We start from the raw sequence: 23,245 nt of genomic DNA, 5'->3' as shown, positions 1-23,245 counted from the left end.
GTGCTAGATGCATTTGGAGAAACTTTACACACGCATATGATAAGCGATAAAGCGTACCTTTTCTTTGACAGAGCTCTATGTGTGTGTGAAAGATTAAAGACGTGTTGCAAGTAACTTAACATTTTATTCAGTCATACTGCAAGTGACAGTTATAATGCAAGTGACTTTTACAATTCTTTAGACACTTCAGGCGTTTTCTTTATATTTGCGGATCAGAGGGAATTTTAAAGTGTGAGCTGAACTCATTAAAAAGTTTACAAATCTATTTTGTGGCTCACAACTTCGTTTCAAAATATTTTTGTTATTGACGCAAATGGCTATTTGTTTGAAAAACTTAACTGGTAAACAAACATCCTCCTATATAGTTTTCCATTTTATTTTTAGCTGTTTTTATAACGCAGTTCTCAGACATTTGTGTTTCTAATGTGTTCAGTTCATGTGTTGTTGGCCCCCGAGTCTCATGTTCAGCTCTGTGTGGGATGTGCAATGAAGATGTGTGAATATTATCATGTGAGAAAGTTGAGCGTCTGCAGGTTTGAATGGCAGTTGTTTTCAGAAGGAAGACTGCGAGCGCAGGATTTGCTGCAATATGAGCTGCAGGCTTTGAGACTGTACAGATAATGAGAGATGAATGGAAGCTGAAACCTAAAGAAACTGCTGGGGGAAAAAAAACTGCATGCCTTTGTGAGCTCTGTTTTCCCGGACAATACTTGAGAGTTACATTTGGAGCATATGTGACCCTGGACCACAAAACCAGTCATAAGGGTAAATTTTCCAAAACTGAGATGTTTACATCAACTGAAAGCTAGCTGAATAAATAAGCTTTCCATTGATGTTTGGTTTGTAAGGATAAGACAATATTTGGTCGAGATACAACTATTTCAAAATCAATCTAAGGGTGCAAAAAAATCGAAATATTAAGAAAATCACCTTTAAAGTTGTCCAAATGAAGTTCTTAGCAATGCATATTACTAATCAAAGATTACATTTTGATATATTTATGGTACGAATTTTACGAAATATTTTCATGGAACATGATCTTTACTTCATGTCCTAATGATTTTTGGCATAAAAGAAAAATCGATAATTTTGACCCATGCAATGTATTTTTGGCTATTGCTACAAATATACCCCTGCTACTTAAGACTGGTTTTGTGGTCCAGGGTCACATATTTGAGTCTTTGTATAAAGACTTGTCTGTATTTACTGTAGACATATCTACTACATGACATGTTTATGTTTAAATGTGAGATTGATATTGAAGTCCATGCATATTATTGTCACATGATGTTACCTTTAATTAGCCTGGTTGCTTTTCCAGTTTTATTGTCTCTCTCTTGGGTGTTTATAAGCCATATAGGAATTCACAGTGACTTCAAACCGTGCTTTACGTCACTGAGCTTATTCATTTACCGCTATTTCCCCTCAGGTGAGAATTGGAGCATCAGTCATTGTGTGTTCATGTGGGCTGGAGTGAACGTTACAGGTGAAACAGTCCTGATGAGAACAACAGGTGTTGAACAGTGTCCGTTTCTGACGCTGCTGTTGAAGCAGATGTTCTCCTGCTTGAGTAATCTAGTAAGACAACTCATCCACTCGTTGAGAGATCAAAGCAGCGTCTTTCAACATTTCTTGAGCTGTTTTTACTCATCTTAAAGTTGAGGAAGCATTGAACTTGTACACCAATATTGGCACCCAAATAAAATGTAATAATGGTTGTTTTCGAGCTGCCATTAGATGGCAAATTGAGCTTCGGCCCCAAACTCACTTTATTGGTTGAGATACAGTGTTGCTGTGTTGGAGTTCTCAAACAAACAGTAATGTTTTGATGCCACAGAGTCACAGTGTTTAGACTTTTCATGTGAATCAGCTTGGCTGACTAATAGTTGTCTCAGTGGGACAGGTCAAAGCATTTAAACATGGAAAAGTTGTGGCATTGGATGTCTATATTATACAAAAATGAGTACTAGCTTGACACCCATAGAGCTCACAGAGAAAACCTTAAGGCAGCATAACTTCATGCATTTGTTTTTTTATCATATAGCTGTCCAGTTGTGAAAAGACCAAGTGTAAATGCCCTCTGGTTATACAAGCCACTTTGGGAAGTAATTTGAGACTCATTCTAGACTCAACTGGACAAGTGCACAATTTGCATATAGTGCAGTAATTGAGGGTCTTATGTCTATTTGTTTTGCAGAATCGCATACAAGTGTAAATGTGACCCTGGACCACAAAACCAGTCTTAAGTAGCTTGTAGCAATAGCCAAAAATACATTTGTATGGGTCAAAATGATCAAATTTTATTTTTATGCCAAAAATAATTGGGGTATTAAGTAAATGTTATGTTCCATTAAGATATTTAGTAAATTTCCCACTGTAAATATATAGAAACTTATTTATTGATTAGTAATATGCATTGCTAAGAAATCCATTTGGACAACTTTAAAGGAGATTTTCTCCTATTCTAACAAATCATACAGCAATGTAAAAATTGACCCTTGTGACTTGTTTTGTGGTCCAGGGTCACAAATAAACGGTGTTAACAAATCTGAGTTCTCTGCTCAGAGAAAATGCATGAAGTGAAAAGTGTAAATAGGCCCTTGTGAAAAACTTTTTTTTTTTCCCCCAAGTCTGAATGCTTGAGATGATTTCCAAAGTCCTTGTTTTCTTAAGCAGAAATACTGGATGTGATTTATTACCGAAGTCATTTGTTATGTCATTTGTGAATGTGGCCTGAATTGCTTCATATTTCTCAGCAGAAGTGCAATCGGAGCTTGACGTTGTGAAATAACGGCGTGGTTTTCCAGCATTGTCCGGTGTGCCCGTGCTGGGCACCAGAGTTTCCTGTGTGCTTGACACAGTTGGTGTGCTTCCATTGGGTGTTCCCAGCCCACAGAATCGTAATTAATTTGTTTGTGTTTCCAGCGGATGTGGCGGGGGTTTGACCACTCTCGTTAGGCATAGATGGCTGGTCCAGTGCTGAAGAAGATGGGGTACTATCTCTAGAAAAGTAAATGTAACGGGCATTTGATCTAGTAAAATAAGAGTGTGAGGTGATAGATGGTAATGATGCTGAAAATTCAGCTTTGCATTAGAGAAATAAATATATTAAAATGTTTTAAAATAGAAAACAATTTGTAATAAATATTTCACACTGTTTTTATGAGAATAAGAAACTTCAAAAATGAACAAATGTTTGACCAGTAGTGCACAGCTTAGGTCAAAAGTTTACATGCACCTTGCAAAATGTTAATTATTTTATCAGAATAAGAGGGATCATACAAAATGCATGCTATTTTTTATGTATTGCTGAACTGAATGAGATATTTCACATAAAAGATGTTTACATATCGTCCAAAAGAGAAAATAATAGTTGAATTTATAGAAATGACCCTGTTCAAAAGTTTACATCCACTTGATTCTTAATACTGTCTTGTTACTTGAATGATCCACAGCTGTGTTTTTTGTTTTGTTCATGAGTCTCTTGTTTGTCCTGAACAGTTAAAAAGCCCTCTGTTCTTCAGAAAAGTCCCACAAATTCTTTGGTTTTCAGTGTTTTTGTGTTTTTAAACCCTTTCCAACAATGACTGGATGATTTTGAGATCCATCTTTTCACACTGAGGACAGCTGAGGGACTCATATGCAACTATTACAGAAGGTTCAAACGCTCACTGATGCTTCAGAAAGAAACACAATGCATTAAGAGCCGTGTAAACTTTTGAACAAAATGAAGATGTGTACATTTTTCTTACTTTGCCTAAATATAAATTTTTTTTCATTTAGTACTGCCCTTCAGAAGCTACAGAAGAACTTACGTGTTTTCCAGAAGACAAAATAAGTTAAATTTACCCTGATCTTCAAATTCAACTCTTAATGCATTGTGTATTCTTTCTGGAGCATCAGTGAGCGTTTGAACCTTTTGTAATAGTTGCATATGAGTCCCTCAGTTGTCCTCAGTGTGAAAAGATGGATCTCAAAATCATCTAGTCGTTGTTGGAAAGGGTTCAAAGCATATGTAAACTTTATATTTTATAATTTTTATAAGTTCAACCAATATATCTGTGGACTATATCTAAATGTCTTTTATGTGAAATATCATATTCATGTCAGTACTAAATCAAAAATAACATGCATTTGTATGATCCCTCCTATTCTGGTAAAAAAATAAAATAAATAACATTTAGAAGATTCTGCAAGGTGGATGTAAACTTTTGACCTCAACTGTATGTGTTTTTATTTTTTATTTTTATTTTTATTTTTATAAATGTGGGCACAACATACTCTTGTGAATTTGAAATTTCTTTTGTACAGTTAATAGATTAACCGACATGTAAATAACTAAAGAAAGACCAAGAAGCATCCCAAAGATCCTCTTGTGTGCGGTGCTACACTCTTAAAAATAAAGGTGCTTCAAAAGGTTCTTCAAGCGATGCCATAGAAGAACCATTTTTGGTTCCACAAAGAACCATTCAGTCAAAGGTTCTTTAAAGAGCCATTTCTTGCTTGCCTTTTTATAATCTGAAGAACCTTATTTGGCACAAAGAACCTTTTGTGAAACAGGAAAGTTCTTCAGATGTTAAAGGTTCTTCATGGAACCATTTAGACAAAAAGGTTCTGTTATGGCATCGTGAAGCACCTTTATTTTTAAGAGTGTACTTTCTTACATCTTGAATTTAGGATCAACTGTTGCTATTTCAGAAGATGTGTCTTATCCTGCTTTACTAATTAAAAAATGGCACGTTAGAACTTGCAATGACTTTTTAATTGTCGTTTGTCTGATTATTGCATTTATATAACCGTTTTAATAAACAAAGTTTGTCTGTTTTCTTGCTCTGCCAATGAAAATGGTAAGATAGTTACTTTACTACTGGTGGAACAGTGTAACCTGCTGAAAGAGTCTCTGAAAACTCCCACCACTGATGCATACTGACGTTCTGGAGCAAATGTGAATTGACTAAAGCAGTGAAAAAGTCCCAGTGCTGTTGGACTGCTATATCAGACTCTGCTGGACCAATCAAACTAGACAACCGGAACTAATGACTGTATTTAAGGAAATACATTGAAAATGAAACTAGCACATTTATGTATCAAAAATAGTTTGAAGCAGTTTCATCTTGAATATTTAAAACCTTGAATGTTCACGCCAGCTAGTTGTCTTAGCAGGTAAAATACATTTTGTATGATTATGCAGCACATTCTAGTTTTGTGAAGTATCTACTGTTTCGTTCGTGTCCTATAAAGAGCATGTGATTCATTGGCCTGTCTGTGTTAATGGTGGCCTGTCAGATCTCTAAAACTGACCTTTCCAGGGCCGCCCTCAAATTAGCTACAGACCAACATCTGGGGCCAGAATGACTTCAGCGCTGAGCTGGCGCTCCTCAAACGTTTGCTCTCAAACACGCTCTTGACTGGCATTGTTCCTGTTGGAAATGTCCACTCGACGAGCTCATGCTTGTAAAAAGACTCCCAAAGACTCGTGAGGTCCTCTGGAGCTTTATTGTGACAAATATAGCCTCTCGTGGGAGTCCGCGGCAGGCTAAAATAAAGATCTAGGGTGTATGTGGCGTCGTAAACGCTCGCTGAGGGAGTGATTCAGTAGTGTTTGAGTGTGAAATGTGACACTTCTTCATATTGCATTTAGTGCAGTTTTACGCTTCACCTAGAGGATAAATTTAGCATTCTCATAGTATTTATTTTAGTACTAGCACGTATGTTTCTTTGGGATTGAAGCCTGTTCTGCAAATTCTCAGTTTGAGGAAACTTTTTATATCAAAACGGTGTGTTAAAAGGGACAGAACAGAGGTACATTTATGCAGCGTTGGGGGTAACGCATTACAAGTAATGTAAGTTGCATAATATTACTTTTTTCCAAGTAACTAGTGAAGTAATGCACTACTTTTTAATTGACAAGAAAATATCTGAGTTACTTTTTCAAATAAGTAACGGCAGTTACTTCCCCCCCATTTATTGATTACAATTTCTCTCAACATGGGGACAGGAGAGCTTTTGAGTAAGATGTTCACATTTATTCTAGAACTAAAGTAACATGCATTAATTTCTCACTCACTAAAAAAACAGATACAGTATTCCTCAAAATGAATAAAAACAGTGAAATTCAACGCAAACCTGCAATAATTAGGGGTGTAACGATACACCAAAGGCACGATTCGGTTCGGTTCACGGTTTTGGAGCCACGGTTCGGTTCGGTTCGGTTTCTTGACTGCAATGCTAAGGAACAATAGATTCACTTAATAAAAAGAACAACTAAACTTTTTCTTTATTAACATTAAGCTTTGAAATGGGCTTGTCCTTCGGACAAGTAAATTAGACATTCACTTGTCCAAATGAAAAATTTACTTATCCGTGGCAAAAAAAAGCCTTTTTTTGCTGTAAATTAATCCATTCTGAAGCAATAGTCTCATCACTACTCTATAAGGTCTTACTTTAACCTGAATATTTGTGATAATTGCCTTAAATTGATTTCTAGGACACCTTTTTAACCTCATTTTCCTAACCTTACTAACTGTATGTGTCATCATTCACATCAAATTCTTAAATTATCAATACATCAAATTAGAATATTATAAAACTGAATATTAAATAAAAAATATATAAAACTGTATTTACTTAGACTGTTTAATGAAGATAAGAGGTTCCAAAAAATGCATTTACACAGTAAAATTGCACTATGTTATACTTTTTTTAAACATAAATCTAAAATATTGGAAAAATGCAATACCTTTAAATATAAAATCGAACCACCAATAGGTGACAGTAGTCACTGTCTTAATGAGCGAGTCACGGATTCAACCATAGATGGATTCAACCAGTTCGTTCACTGACTCGATTCATTAAAAAAATGCTAAATCATTCAGTACTGAAATACCGCTGTGCTGCTCGGAGATTCAAGGAGTTTCTGCTGTTGCTTAGAACTATTTCGTTTGCAAAAACGGTTAATGATGTGTCTAAAATGTAAGTCAGTTAATATAAACTACTAGTTTATTGAACTACTGTTGTATAAAATCAATGTCATATTTGCAATCATAATGGTGCTTTTCTACCGCAGTATTTTTGTTCATGCTTGTTTCTTTGTGTATGCTGTTGAGCCTATTATTTTCTGTGAGTCAGATAGCCTGCACGAGCTTGATACTTGATACTGTCTGTTTTCAGTCATGTTAAGTAATAAAATCAGAATTATGCTCACCAAAGTTTCGTTGCTGCGCTAGTTATTGTTTGTCATTGATGTCCGGTCGTTCATCATTACTAATACAATTTAATCAAATGAGACCAAATAAAGATGTTTAAATTGGTTAAATTAGTTAGAGACAAGTGATGTCAACCTCAACAATTGGGCAGCAAGGGGCGTGAGAGTACCGCGGTACGCCACGAGAGTTTCGCGATACGTATCGTGGTTGGTGTATCGCGATATTTCGGTTCGGTTTGTAATATCGTTACACCCCTAGCAATAATTAAATGTTAAATAATACATTTACATTTATTCATTTAGCAGACGCTTTTATCCAAAGCGACTTACAATTGGGGAATACAACAAGTGATTCATCCTAAGGAGACAGATTTAACATAGGAAGTGCTCAAAAATACCATATATCAGGCGTTGTTAGATGGGTACAGGCTAGAAAGGGAAGATCCATAAAGAGAGGAGAACAAAGGTTTTTTTTTTTTTTTTTTTTTTTGAGTAGGGCTGGGTATCGAGTTCGATACTTTAAGCACCGACCGAATTGTCTCGATACTATCGAGTATCGAAAAAATAATTTTCGTTCGGTACCAAATTTCGATACCCAAGGATATAATCTTGTCAACGTCAGTGAGCTAGAAAACGTGCGGTATCTTTAACGTGCCCGGATCAAATGCTGGTGATTAGCTGCGGCGAGGCTGCCTTGAAAATCAATAGTTTACGGCGGTTACGCCCACTCGCCCAGAGCTTGTCAAATGTGAGGCTGTAATGTACACTATACTTTAAAGCATAGCATAAATTTAACGCAAAAGATGTATAAGCGATCAAAAGTATTGCTACATTATGCCAATATTGACGGCAACAGCGTGCGATGCAATATTTGTAAAAAGGTTATCGCGTCCAAGACTGGCAACACGTCAAATATGAGAAAACACCAGACACATTCTGGCGCCTCAGTCTCAATATAGTCTCAGTATAGGTACAACGCGACATACATTCACATCAAACGATAACTCGGCGGCAGAGTTGCACTCACGCAAGGGCATAATTTTCACTGGGGACACGCTTTTCAAAATCCCGTGTGTGTCCTCCCACTTTCAAAGGATTTTGTTAAAGTAATCTCTTGTATTGTAGAATGCACGCTCATCACCGCCGAGTTTCGCGGGATCGTTGAAACGAAACCAAAAGTAAGAAGCGCACACGCATTTAAAGCTATTTTAATACCCCACGTTTAGAGAACGACTCCCCAATGCGCGCAAATTAGGCTACATAAAATCTTGAAGCTGTTATTAGTATGTGGGCTAATAAATTGTGTAGTTGTCTATTAATAGCTCTGTATCATGCTTGAAGATTCGGTCTCTGTTTGCACTTTGAATTTTGAAAGAGTAGGCTATAGCCTATTTTGATTATAGCTGTATTTATTGTCTGCACGACTAAGAAAGAACTGTGTCGTTTATTTTTTGTTATTTATAATATATTTTGTCATTTATTTAGATTTTAATCTAAATGCAGTGGTTTTGCCTCTAATTTAAATGGCTGTACCTATAATAGAGAAAATAAACATATTGTTCATCTACTCATATTATCATTCATTCTTGTCCCTTGCTTAAGGTGTAAACTAAATATATTAAAAAGACTTTCAGAATCAGCCTATTTGCTTGTAAAACATCGGCAATCAAAATCGACCATGAAGAATCAATATCGGTGCTACATGCTAATTTTTCTGAAGAACTGTTGAGTGATTTCAGGTGATCTTAAAAGGTTAGTTCACAAAAAAAAAGAAAATTCTGTCATTAATAACTCACCCTAATGTTGTTCCAAACCCATAAGACCTTTGTTTATCTTCAAAACACAAATGAAGATCATTTGGATTTAATCAAAGAGCTTTCTGATTCTCCTATATTTACTGGATATGCATTTTCAATGCCCAGAAAGGAACCAAAAACATAGTCAAAATAAGTCAATGTGATATAAGTGGTTCAATCATAATTATATGAAGCTGCGAGAATACTTCTGTGTGCAAAGTAAACAAAAATAACTTTATTCAAAGATTTATCTATGGGAGGATCAGAAAGCTCTTGGATTAAATCCAAAATATCTTCATTTGTAGATAACTAATGACAGAATTTAAATTTTGGGGTGAACTAAACCTTTAAGCAGCAGTGAGCCTCACAAATACTTAAATCTGATTGAGTTAAAACTGTTTGAACTTTATAAAAAAAACATTCACTGTTATATTGTCTTAACTACACTTTGTTCATTTTGTGCTTTTGTTCCTTTGTTTATTGGTCTTAGAGATAAGCCTGATGTGAAAGTGTCACAAACATCCTGAAAAAGTAATCTTGTTAAAATACATTTCTTAAAATAAAAGTATCAAAAAAGTATCGTTCGGAACCGGTATCGAATTCAGGGTATCGGTATCGGTATCGGTATCAAACATTTTGGAACGATACCCAGCCCTATTTTTGAGTCAAATAGTGTCGAAAAAGATGGGTTTTCAGCAGTTGCTTGAAGACAGTTAAGGAGTCTGCATTCCGGATAGGTGTGGGAAGATCATTCCACCAGGCAGGAACATTGAACAAGAATGTTCTGGAAAGTGATTTCATGCCTCTCTGTGGTGGTACAATGAGGCGTCTTTCACTAGAGGATCTCAGGCTTCTGGAGGGAGTGTAGATGTGTAGTAGTGAATGGAGGTAAGCAGGTGATGAGCCGGTGGCTGTCCTATATGCCAGCATCAGTGTCTTGAATTTGATGCGTGCCGTAACCGGTAGCCAGTGCAGGGATATGAAGAGAGGTGTGACATGGGCCTTTTTGGGCTCATTGAAGACCAGTCGTGCTGCTGCATTCTGAATCATTTGTAGAGGCCTGATTGTACATGCTGGAAGACCAGCTAAAAGAGTATTGCAGTAGTCCAGCCTGGAAATGACCAGGGCCTGTACGAGGAGTTGTGCAGCATGCTCTGTTAGGAAGGACCTGATCTTTCTGATGTTGTTCAATGCAATCTGCAGGATCGAGCAGTTTTAGCTATGTGGTCTTTAAAAGTCAATTGGTCATCAAAGATTACACCAAGATTTCTGGCTGAAGTCGATGGGGTAATTGTTGATGAACCTAGCTGGATGGAGAAGTCATGTTGTAAAGTTGGAGTGGTAGGAAAGAAAAGGAGCTCAGTCTTAGCTATATTTGAGCTAGGGCTGGGCGATTCTTTCGATTTTTTCGATTAATTCGAATTTACGTTTTAAGACGATTTAATTTTTTATTAAATCGAGGTATCGCGATTTTTTTAATAAAAATATTAGATACATTGTAATTGCACCAATGGCAGAATAATTAAGAGGCAATATTGTCCGACCATATGATGGCGCGCCTAACTAACCGCTGTATTCAGAACGGAAAACAAATAACGCGTTCTGGTAAAATAACGCGAGTCACTAAGTGGACATGATTAGCTTGCTAGCAAGTTAGCCTGTTATATTACATACAATTTCACTTATCACATAAACAGAGTAGAGAGATGATTGAAGACAATAGCGAATTATTTGCATATTGAGTGCGACCAGCATATTTGTATTTGCGCTGAGTGGAGCTTCAAAGGTTTCTATGTGTTTTGCACATTGACTAATGTATCTCAAGTGTAGAGAGAGTGTAAATAAGAGACTGAATGGGCAGTAGCTTCGTTTATTATAATAGAGCTTTGTGAGATTGAGAACTAAGATGAGTGACAGCTTTTAATCATTTTTAAGGGAGTTTGTAAACGAGATATTGATTTATTATAACAGTTAAATAAACAAGAAGTTATTATTAAGTGACTTACATTGTCGTCAAAAGTGGTCTGAAACAAGTCACAGCTGAGCCGCAGCGCATCTCCACTCAAACACAGCGGTGTTTCGTTTATGAATGAACGTGCGTTTTTAAACGAATCTAGTGAAATGATTCAATTTCCCGTTCATTAAGAGTCACTTGCGATAATCGATTTAAATCGTAAATCGGATTTTTTGTGAAAAAAATCGGGGATTTTATTTTTAGGCCATATCGCCCAGCCCTAATTTGAGCTGTAGATGGTGTTCCTTCATCCATGCAGAAATATCTGCCAGGCAGGCAGATATTCCCTTCTTATGAGGAGTGTGTAAATTTTAAGGCTGTGGTTTTGCTGTTGTAGAACCGTTTTGAAATGTCGAAAGATTACGTTTTTGTTTGTATTGCTTAGACAGAAACTTAAGCTTGCTTAATCCTGTGTTCTGTTACCTTGTGCTGATTGACAAATTGTGTTTGTCAATCAGCACCACGTGTTGTACGGGTATGGGTTTGTTTTTAATAACAACATTTTTGTCAGATGTGATCTTTCAGCTGTTGTTCCTCTTGCAGTTTTGTCTTGCATTTGGTATGAATTAGACCTTAATGTCAAAAGTTTCAGTTGGATGCATCGGTCAGTGGGAAAACTTCTGAGAAAAGATAAGTGGATGAACTATGTTTAAAAACATTACCACAATTTCTGAAAGTGAACAGCAGCGCATTGGAAAAAAAAATGTCTAACAGTGAAAGCAACTTGCTTGACATCTTGAGAGAAAACAATTGTTTATATGGTGCAAATACATCAAGTGTTACTGGAATAAAATGAGAAAAAAAGTTTATTGAATACAACTATAAAAACTGTTTTGTAGTTTAAAGTCTAGTCTACATTACATACTGTGTTGTCCCATCATCACAGCACAAAGCAGACTGTTGTTTAAAGCTGAAGTCTGAAGCTATGCACATAATGAACTGAAACTCTTCTGAACAGCCATCTTTGTTCAGGCTTTCTGTAATTTCACTTTTAAATGTTTATTTTTAGAAGCCAGTGGCTCTCGAGTCATTATTTTGGAGTCTGGAGTAATAAAATCTGAAAATCATATTGTGATATATTTGAGATACATATTTGTTTTAAGTTACTGGCCATACAGTAAATTGCCAGTATGTCTTTGCATGCCTAGTCTCAAGTTTTTGGTAGTGGTAAAGAAAGTTTTAGAAAATCATGGTCTTAACTTATGCTTCACAGCTCACAGCTTTATTAAAATGCATTAAGTTTTAAATTAATGTTGCATATTTAATGTACCTAAAGACTTTACCAAAGCATTTACAGTTACAGTCAGTGAAAAGAACAAGTCTAGGTTGTTTAAGACCCAGTGTAAATGCATGTGTTTGTTTAAGGTGTACATAAATAAATAAAGTAAATAAGTGTTTAATGTCTGCTCCCAGATACTACAGCATTAGTATGACTAGGGATTTAACAATATCAAAATGTCATGATACAATAATATTGCATTATGAAGTCCACGATGCAATATTTAAAAAAAAAAAAAAAAAAAAAAAGAAATGTAGATTTGGAAAAAATTAAAATTTTGTATGTTTTAAAGTAAATTATTCTATGTAATGCACCTTGAGAGTTCAAAATTAAGAGCTCCAACCCATGTTCTTAACTAAGAAAACTTAAGTCAAAAAAAGTGAATTGACTTGTACCTGAACTTAAAAGGGAACTCAACCCTCTTTTTATTTGTGATATCTCAGTCTAAATTACTTTCACACTGGTGTTTTAGGAAGCCAAACAAATTGCAATATATGAATAATAATAACAACAAAAACAACAATTACAGTAATAGCCGTATATTGTAAAACAATTGCACTGTAAAATAAATTAAAATGAATTTTTCATAGGTATATTATTTTTACTTTACACCACAGTAGGGAAATTGCAATAATACTTTGCTAATTTCTAGACTCAATAAATTAAATACTGCATAAATACTGCCCTGTATTATTACACAGCACAGAAATTGAAGCTTGGATTTACAGTAGTCAACATTTAAAGTGGATCAAAAAATCAAGGCAAGACAAGAACAGGTATCGTTTTGGTTTTCTGGCAGCTTTGATGAAAGGTTTTGATCTACTTCAAATGTTAACTGCTGTATACCTATTTTGTGAGTGAAAAATGTGCAAAATGTGCAAATCGAATAGCAGTTTGATTGCTCAAGATGCATGAAGTGTAAATACAGTAGGTGACATCATCACTTTAAAAGTTCTAAAAAGTTTAAAAAGTTCTAAATACCCTTTTCTGCATTCCAAAAACAAATTTTAAATTTTAAACGCAATTTCAAGCACAGCAATGTGGTGCTGTGTCTTTGTGGCTTGTATTGTCTCTGTGGAGTGTTTTAGCATGTTTTGTCTAATGAGCGGAGGCCTCTCCATGGTCACCAGGAACTGCGTGTTTAAAGCCCAGGGTTAGCTGAATGATCACGCCTGGACGCCGGACACAAAGGCCCGGATATTTCCATACCCATTAGGCCCTGTCCGCAGGCACAGGGGTCCCCCCTCCTCTCAGGTTTTGTTTAGTTAACAGCAGGACGAGGCAAGCTAGAGATTACATGTGAAAAGTAAACACACGGGAGCGTGACTAATAAGGCCCAGATTACTGGTTAAAACAACAGGTCTTGTGGCAGGCCTCGGCGAGATACCCTCAAACTCACCCACGCTATGAGCAAATACGCACTCTGAAACAAAAGAAATGTCTTAAACCTCTGTCTGAATGCTGTGCGTTCATATTTAGAAGTTTTGAACATTGAGAATTGGACTAATCTGAGTTTAAAGTGTGTTGATTGTCCACAGTCCTCTCCACCACGTCCAATGAGGGCTGTTGACATACTGTGTGTTGTAACGGCATGGGAAAGGGCCATTGATTTTCCCAGCGTCTCGTTGGCCTCCGGGGACCATCAGCAGGAAACTTGATTCGGCCTGTAAATTGGGAGTGACTGTCAGTTGATTGGCGCTGCAGACGGGCACGGAATCCATGGGCTTAGGAGGCGACACAAAGGGAAGCATTGTGAAACGCCAGTGCTGTTGTCATAATGAGGAGGATCCCAGCTCTGGGCTGCAGCGCTGAAGGGGCCAAAATAGGAAATGGCCAAGTGTCCCTTGACCACCTCGCAATCCCTCTGGCCTTCCCTTTAGCTAAAGTACAGTCCAATATTGTGTGATGTTAGCGTGGCCTCCTCCCAGCGTCCATCCGGGCAGCTGTCCTGGCCCGGCGCTTCCACAGGGACATTGTTCTACAGTTGTCTTTTGTTTTACTCTGGTCTTTTGAGGTTGGGTTTAATCTCAATTGACCCTTTTCCTGAGTCTCTGCCCTTGTTTGGTGGAGAGCGGAGAGACTTAATGAAGCTTTTATTTTTTTTCCCTCTAGTTCCTGTAGTTTTTGGTGGTTCCTCTGGATGCTGACTTTATTAGGGATGCATCGAAAGGTTCCGCAATTAGCGAAAAAGGCCGAATAGAGGCGTGCACTAATGCAGCAAACATGTGGGCAGTGTGGAAGCATTTAAAACTGTCTGAGAAAGATGCAAAAATCCTTAAAAGCACCGACAGCGAGAAACTGTTTAGTATCGCATTGCATGTCTTCCATGAGAAGAGAAATGGCTGGGGAAAAACATGAAAACCGTAGGGCTGCTCAGTTTTGTGAAAAATCATAATCCTGATTATTTAACACCATTATGACTGGGTCCAAAACTTTATATTAGTGATTAATTTAAAGATAGCAATACAACAGAAAAAAGATGCAAATGAGGAAGAAAAAAAATGCTTTTTTTGAAAAAAATAAAAAATAAATACTGAATACTTTTATGCAAGTCTAAAGTAGTCTAATAGCCTTCCCGTTATATGTCCCGTTTTATGAAAGTCACGTTACATGATTTTGCTGATTTGCATGTGAAATTAGGCTTTTATGGAGGAGCAAAAGCGCACCACTGGAAAGAGGAGCGGAATGGAGTGCAATAATAGTTTCATCCCGATATTTTCATGATCGTTTGAAGCCGAAATCGAAACTGAATTTAGATTAATTGCACAGCCCTAAAAAACGATTCGGTAATCAGCCTTCAGCCCAGTGTTTAATTTTGTTCGGCTTCAGCCAAGAATTTTCATTTCGGTGCATCCCTAGTCTTCACCACTGCTATTCTTTCCAGCAGATTTAGCACGGTGAGCTAGTAACCTCATTACTCCTACATGGACTGCTGCTGTAACCTGACCTCCACCCCCACAACCAGGGTCAAAAAGTTACTCGTGATTTGGCCTGTTACTTTTGGACCTTGCCCATACTCCCTCACTAGAAGTCCATGTGAGGTTACTTAGGGAAATGTAGCCCTTTATATTACTTCGATATTAATAAGCACATGAGCAGCAGTTAAATAAAATAAACCCCCAATGGATTAGACGTAATTAGAATCATAATTGGACCAAAAACAATCCAAATCTTAAAAAGCTCATGTGCTATGATATTGTTTTTGTGAAAACTAAAGAAGTTTCTTCTGCTCATCAAAGCTATTTGATCAAAAATACAGAAAAAAATATTGTGAAATATTAGGATGTAAAATAATGTTTTTCTATTTTAATATACTTTTAAAATTTAATTTATTCCTGTGGTCAAAGCTAAAAATTTCAGCATCATTACTTTAGTCTCTAATGTCGCATTATCCTTCAGAAATCTTTCTAATATGCTGATTTATTATCAGTGCTGTAAACAGTTCTGCTACCTAATATCTGTATGCAACTTGATACTTTTTTTGGGGGCTTCTTTGAATAAAAAGTTAAAAACAACAGCATTGATTTAAAATATAATTTTGTTCCTGACAATATACACTACAGTTAAAAAGTTTGGGGTCAGTACTTTTTATATATATATATATATATATATATAAGTAATGAGTACTTTTATTTAGCAAGGATATGTTAAATTGATAAAAAAGTGATAGCAAAGACTTGTATGAGACTCTGGAGCACAGAACCAGTCTTAAGTAGCACGGGTATATTTGTAGCAATAGCCAAAAAAACATGGTCAAAATAATCACCTTTTTTATTGCTTTAATGCCAAGAATCATGTTACATGAAGATATTTTGTAATTTTCCTACCTTCCTTTATTTGGACAACTTGGCGATTTTTATTTTTTATTTTTTTTGCACCCTCAGATTCCAGATCTTCAAATAGTTGCATCTCGGCCAAATATTGCCCTATCCTAACAAACCATACATCAATGAAAATATTTTAATATTCATATTTATTCATCTTTCAGATGATATAAATCTCTGATTGAAAAAAATGACCCTTATGACTGGTTTTGTGTTCCAGGGTCACACATTGTTAGAAAAGATTTATATTTTGATGAAATGCATTTGAAAAGAAAGTATTTGAAAAGAAAGCTAGATAAAATCAAAATATATTACTGTTGTATTATAGTCAAAGTCAGCTCACTTCAGAGCTGTCAGTCCTTCTTCACCAGTGTCTGTGCTGCACATTCATGCCCCATAGCTATCTTACCATCTTCTGAAAATACTTGGGAGAGCTGTCTGTTCCTGTCCCTCAGCTAGTTTCTGAGAGTCAGGGTGAGCAGGGTTCATTCAGTGCTCAGAAAAAGCGCTTTAACGAGTGCTGCTGAGCGAGAACTGGACATTCGATTTGACACTGACTCTTCTCTCCATTCATCATCTTTGAAGGCAGTTACAGTGTAGCTTTAAAGCAGAGAGTGTGTTCAAATTCATCACATTTATCAATGCATTGAAAAATGATTGCATTAAATCATTATTTTTATAATCAGATGTTAAGATTGATAGCTAAATGCAGAAATCCATTCCCAAATGCTGGCTATAAATTCAGTCAGCTTGATCAAGGTCTGAGATCACGATGGTACTCTACAGTCTGTTTGAATGAGCATGTTCAGCAAACAAGCAGTTTTTAATTCTTCAATTTGGTCATGTGTAACTGCCGTGGCAGTTTTGATAAGTAAAAAAAATCCCATGGCACACCACTATAGTTGTAACAATATACCGGTTACAACCCTAAACATCACTAAGCACAAAAAAAGAGAGAATTTTTTTTTCTTTTTTTTCCTCCAATAATGAAACCGTACATCATCAGACTTGGTATTTTGGCTTTATATATGATCAGACACTTGCACTTTTCTAAAAACCATGATCAAATGGATTTAACAAGGTTTTTTTAAAGAGTGAATGATGGAGATCTGTGTTTTTTCCTTTATTAGAACGACCGCAGCTGAGTCAGTAAATGAATCGCATTATGTTTTTTGTCACTTTACAGGTTATAAAGTTTATTAGGTGCAAAGTTGTTTTTGTTGTTTAATACATTTGGCCATTATCGAAGGCCAATGATATAAAAGATGAACTGCTGTGCACACGATATTCAAAATACAGAAAAGTATATTGGCTACAACTACACTCTTAAAAATAAAGGTGCTTTCAAAGGTTCTTCACAGCGATGCCATAGAAGAACCATTTTTGGTTCCACAAAGAACCATTCAGTCAAAGGTTTTTTTTAAATAACCATCTTCTTCTTACCTTTTTATAACCTGAAGATCCTTCCTTCACCTCAAAAAACCTTTTGTGAAACAGAAAGGTTCTTCAGATGTTAAAGTTTCTTTTTGGAAACATTTAGACAAAAAAAAAAGGTTCTTCTATGGCATCGTGAAGCACCTTTATTTTTAAGAGTGTAGTCGGCAAATGCTAAGACTGTTCTCCGCTCTTCAAACACAAAAATATAAGCCTTTATAGACTGTGTTTTTTTTTACTTTTTCAAACATCAGTTGTTTATTTACTAGGGATGGGACGCAAATCAAATAAAGATTCAGCATCGATTCTGAGATTCGATTAAATTTCGAGAACACATCGCGATTCTTTCTCAAATCGATTCTGAGCTTTGTTTTGAACAGCAGATGGCACTGCTTGCTTTAGAAACAGCCGTGCTCTGCTCGTTTCCAAATCCTCACACGCACTTGAACCTAAAATAACCATTCACACAATTCGAAAAAGTTGAAGCTAATTACAGTGATGTTTACAGTGGGCTTTGTTTACATTAAATCTTGTGTTATAAAAGCATTCTGAGCCAAGGGGAAAGTACACGACTCAGCCGAACGCCCAAGTGCTCTTCGGCACTCTTTTTCATGTGCGTTTGAGTGTGTGGATACAAACTAGATTAGAGCGCCATCTGCTGTTAGAATCTAAACTCAGAATCGATTTCAAATAGAAACACGATGCATTCGGAAGATCTCAGAATCAATCCGCAAATCGATTTATCGTCCCATCCCTATTATTTACCCTTCCATTGCAAAGATGTAGACTTCTGTGTTTAATTCTTAATGGAGGCGGAGTTATGAGGTTTGACTGACAATTTGCAGATCTAATGGCTTTACGAGGTTTAGTCAAGTTCTTTTGAATGCTTTTTCATTGGTTAAATACGTGTAAAACCCACAAATAGACATAACAATGACCAATAGCACTGATTTAAAACGTTTAACAAGGAAATATAATTTAAAGAAAGGAAACAGAAAGTTACTACTTATGTGTGTAATTGGTTGTGTTATAGAGACGTCTAGAATACTATGGATGATGAGGTATTGCTGTTTGTAAATGTTGTTTTTGTCTTGGTGCACACCTCACAAATATGAATTGGTTGGCATTTGCATGCAATTTCCTAGATTGCACTTAGTGTTTGGATGGAAGAACATCTGCTGTTTGTTGCATGCTAGTATATTGATGATTTAAGATACGTCAGATCAAAAATTAAACTGTGGTACATTTGATTTCTCAAATGTTTGAAGACAAACCAGATCGATTGTGGATTGCAGATATGTCACGCTGGTAGCTGAGAGATTTTGCTGATTGATTACCATTGTGTCTCACATAAACTCAAAGTAATATTCTTCAGCAAGTAAAAGACTTGTATTTGACCTAACAATAAAGCATACCGGGGTTGGACAATGAAACTGAAACACTGGCCAATATAATGTTGGAGGTTTCATGGCTATATTTTTGCAGCCTGGTGGCCAATCTTCACTGACTGCACATTCCACCAGTAAGAACAGGTGTGAACGTTGACTATGTGCACCCAATGGTTCAGACATTGTACTATGAAGGTGGTGCCATGTATCAGGATGATAATGCACCAGTACACACAGCAAGACAGGTGACAGAGTGGTTTGATGAACATGAAAGTGAAGTTGGACATCTCCCATGGCCTGCATAGTCACCAGATCTGAATATTATTGTGCCACTTTGGGGTGTTTTGGAGGAGCGAGTCAGATAACATTTTCCTACACCAGTATCATGTAGTGACCTGACCCCTGATCTGCAAGAGGAGAATGGCTCAAAATGCCTTTGGCTACTGTGCAGGACTTGTATTTGTCATTCCAAAGACGAAATGCTCTATTGGCCACAAAAGGAGGCCCAACACCATACTAACTGTGGTCTAAAACCAGGTGTTTCAGTTTCATTGTCCAACCCCTGTATGTATTAGGTGACAGTGAATGAACATCAGTTTGTAAGCTGGTCTAAATGTAGTTTTAAAGATGATTTCATTCATTCATTCATTTATTCATTCATTTGATGTAAGAACAAACTACATTCTTAAAAACCAAAGGTGCTTCATAGAAGAGCTTTTTTTGTCTAAATGGTTCCATAAAGAACCTTTAACATCTGAATAACCTTTCTGTTCTGCAAAAGTTTTTTTGTGGCGAAGGAAGGTTCTTCAGATTATAAAAAGTTCAGAAAGAGATGGTTCTTTAAAGAACCTTCGACTGAATGGTTCTTAGTGTTCTTAGAATATTTTCACTTTTAATTGTCATGTAATTTTTTCAATTGTGGTTTATTACACAAACTAAAAAGCTAAAAAGCAAACAAATACATATGTTTACTGGTTAGTTTATTGGTCTATCCTCAAATACATTTTAGAAAGTATACAATTAAACTTTGTCTTTTAAACAATGTCTTTTTTGTTACTGAATCCTTTTCCCTGAAATCCTAAAAATGAACAGAATGTCATGAGACGTGAAATATGTTTTGACTCCGTGTGACCTAGAAAGCGTTTAATCACTCCAGCAGTGTAAAAGAGCTCTGGACTGGAGTATGTAGGGGAGTTAAATATAGACTTTATTCACATGTCATTAATATCCTTTCAAGAAACTTGCGCTTTGTCAGCACCATTGACTAACACATTATTTATTAACAAGAATGTTGACTGTAAAGTTACTTTTTTATCAGAGTTTCAAACAGAGCCGAAGGGTTCTGTCTGAGGATGGAGTAAATGTTTAACATGTTTTGTGTTAGTGCTGGTGTTCATATGAAACCAGCGTATGGAGATATGTAGGTCATCATGTGATCAGTCTGCGTGGGGCATCACTTATGAATTCAAATGGGATTTCTTGTCTAAATGTGTGATTCACTTTTTATTAAATTTCATTGATTTGTATATACATTAGCTGATATATGACAGACGTTTCTCTGTTTCCCCATGTCTGGGTATTTCTTATAATATCTGTTTCAAATCAAGCTGATGCTATTTGTGCACTGAATGTCCCATGGGACTTGACCAGTTAGTCAGCAGTCAGTTTTTGTCTGGGCTCTAGGCTACAACTGTATTTTGTTAGAGGTCACATTGGTGCCACTACCAATTTGACTGATTAATGCTGCCATTTCTGTTGCATATGAGAAATATTAAACTCCAAATGCTTGACCAAAAAGCTTGGCACAGCGATGACCAGTCTTGTTCATATGACTATTAAACGGCATTGTGAGATCTAGTAAAAAGCGGTTGAGTTTATTGCAGAAATCTCTGACACAAACCACCAATGTCTCTGTGATTTGAAACAGCACAAACTGACACATTTGTTTTTTCAATTCTTGTTTGACAAATTCAATATTTACTTTGGTAACATGACTATAACCATGGTTTTTTGGCAGAAATGTGAGGATATTCATATTGAATTTTATTGCATTAATGTAGCTGTATTAAAAGAGTAATGCAATTTAATTATATTTGATGATTTTTTTACATTTACTATTTTATTTTTTATTTTACTATTACTTCATTATTTCTAGAAACCATATGTGACCCTGACCCACAAAACCAGTCATAAGGGTCTTTTTTTAATTGACATTTATACATAATAAGTAATTACATAATAAATAACTAGGGATGTTAACCGATGACCGTTTGACCGGTGGTTGACCGTATCAACGTTAACCGGTCAAAGTTGTCGGTAGTCGGTTAAAAAAAAAAGTGCCGGTGCGTCTTTTACGCATTCTGAAGGTGCCTGTTTTATCCATTGGTTTTATCATGTTGCAGTCTATTAGGCAACATTCCGCATAAGATGGGCTTAGATTTGGAAATACATTACATCTACATTTCAGTGGTAACCGATAAGGTGATGATGATCATCATCTTTCTTTATTATGGTTAGCACTACCGAAACTAAAGCGGCGTCTCTTCGGAGCTGTCATTTTCTTAAATGAGCCGTGGCAATGTTTCAAATGAGCTTCTAACCAAAACAAACGTCTTTATTTTCAAAGCGATCACCTTGTACCCAAACCATTTGAAACTAAGGAGCCATTTGTCCTACGATTACATACAACAAGCTCTTCGGCGCCGCGTTTGCGGGACTAATGTTTCGCGCTGTAGGGGATTTAAAAAAAAGTGACGTGAGTGGCAGTGTGTGTGTGTGTGGGAGGCAGAGCGGCAGAGAGAGGCTGCGATCACACCGAAGGCGTTTTTGCAGTTGGAGGCGCCTCTTTTGAATGGTTTTCTGTTGGCAGTGAGCGTTCTACGCGCTGCTTATAAGCCCCAGGCGCCTCGCGTTTTTGCAGGAGCGCTCTGAGCGCGTGAAGTTGAAAAAAAAAATCAACTCTGAGCGGAAAAACGCCCAACGTCATTCGCGTTCTTTTCCATTGTCCAATCGAATGAATGGAGAGGCGGGCCTTCTGTTGTGGTGACGGAATTTTACGGTTGCTTAAAAAGTCCGGAGACTGCAAGAAATAGAGGAGAAACCTTTTGTGTCTATCGTGGGTAACCCGAAGCTGTATTTTTTAGGGTTTCTGCTAATATGACAGTTTACTTAACAGCATAAAACAGTCTATGCATAAAACTAAGATTTTAGAGTGCTCGCGCTATAATCCTTTGATTTGACTGACAGGACAGCTGTTTTGGTCGTTGCTTAGCAACATAAAAAAAACGCAGCACGCTCTTTTATTAAAAGTCACAAAAAAAAGGCAGTGCTGTGCGCCTCACGTTTTTAGAACTAAAAGACGCGTTCGGTATGATCGCGGCCAGATGCGACAGACTTGCGAAATAGCAGGCGCGGCTCGAAATGGCTGTTATTTCAAATAGCGTACCATATTTTAAACTAATCGGTTAACCGGTTTCAACCGGCTAATGAGGCTCGGTGGTCGGTCAAGAAATTTTTTAGTTTTCGCCATCCCTATAAATAACCTTTCCATTGCTGTGTGGTTTAATGTTTAGTCAAGATGCAACTATTTGAACATCTGGAATCTGAAGCAAAAAATCGAAATATTGAGAAAATCGCCTTTAAAGTTACTTTATCTGTGACCCTGGACCACAAAACCAGTCATAAGGGTCCTTTTTTTTTTAAATTGAGATTTATACATAATAAATAACCTTTCCATTGCTGTGTGGTTTAATGTTTAGTCAAGATGCAACTATTTGAACATCTGGAATCTGAAGCAAAAAATCAAAATATTGAGAAAATCGCCTTTAAAGTTGTCCAAATTAAGTTCTTAGCAATGCATATTACTAATCACAAATTAAGTTTTGATATTTATGGTAGGACATTTGCTGAATATCTTCACGAAACCTGATCTTTACTTTTTCTGTGACCCTGGACCACAAAACCAGTCTTTTTTTTATTTTTTTGCGATTTATACATAATAAATAGTTATACATAATAAATAACCTTTCCATTGCTGTGTGGTTTGTTAGGACAATGTTTAGCTGAAACTAATTGAACATCTGGAATCTGAAGCAAAAAATCTAAATATTAAGAAAATCCCCTTTAAAGTTGTCCAAATTAAGTTCTTAGCAATGCATATTACTAATCAGAAATTAAGTTTTGATATATTTATGGTAGGAAATTTGCTAAATATCTTCACGAAACCTGATCTTTAATGTTTTAATGATTTTTGCCATAAAAGAAAAATGTAAAATTTTGACTCATACAATGTATTTTTGGCTATTGC

The 23,245-nt window shown here is 36.4% G+C and overlaps 1 protein-coding gene across 1 annotated transcript in view; it reads left to right on the top strand.

Moving 5' to 3' along the window:
- Positions 1-23,245, top strand: part of map3k1 (mitogen-activated protein kinase kinase kinase 1, E3 ubiquitin protein ligase) — a 97,660-nt gene that overhangs the window by 470 nt on the left and 73,945 nt on the right. The gene's annotated exons all lie outside the window — the stretch shown is intronic.

Source organism: Garra rufa, chromosome 23, assembly GCF_049309525.1.
Source record: "Garra rufa chromosome 23, GarRuf1.0, whole genome shotgun sequence".
Lineage (NCBI taxonomy): Eukaryota > Metazoa > Chordata > Actinopteri > Cypriniformes > Cyprinidae > Garra > Garra rufa.
Note: the sequence above shows the minus strand (reverse complement) of the source record. Positions and strands in the feature narration are given on the sequence as shown.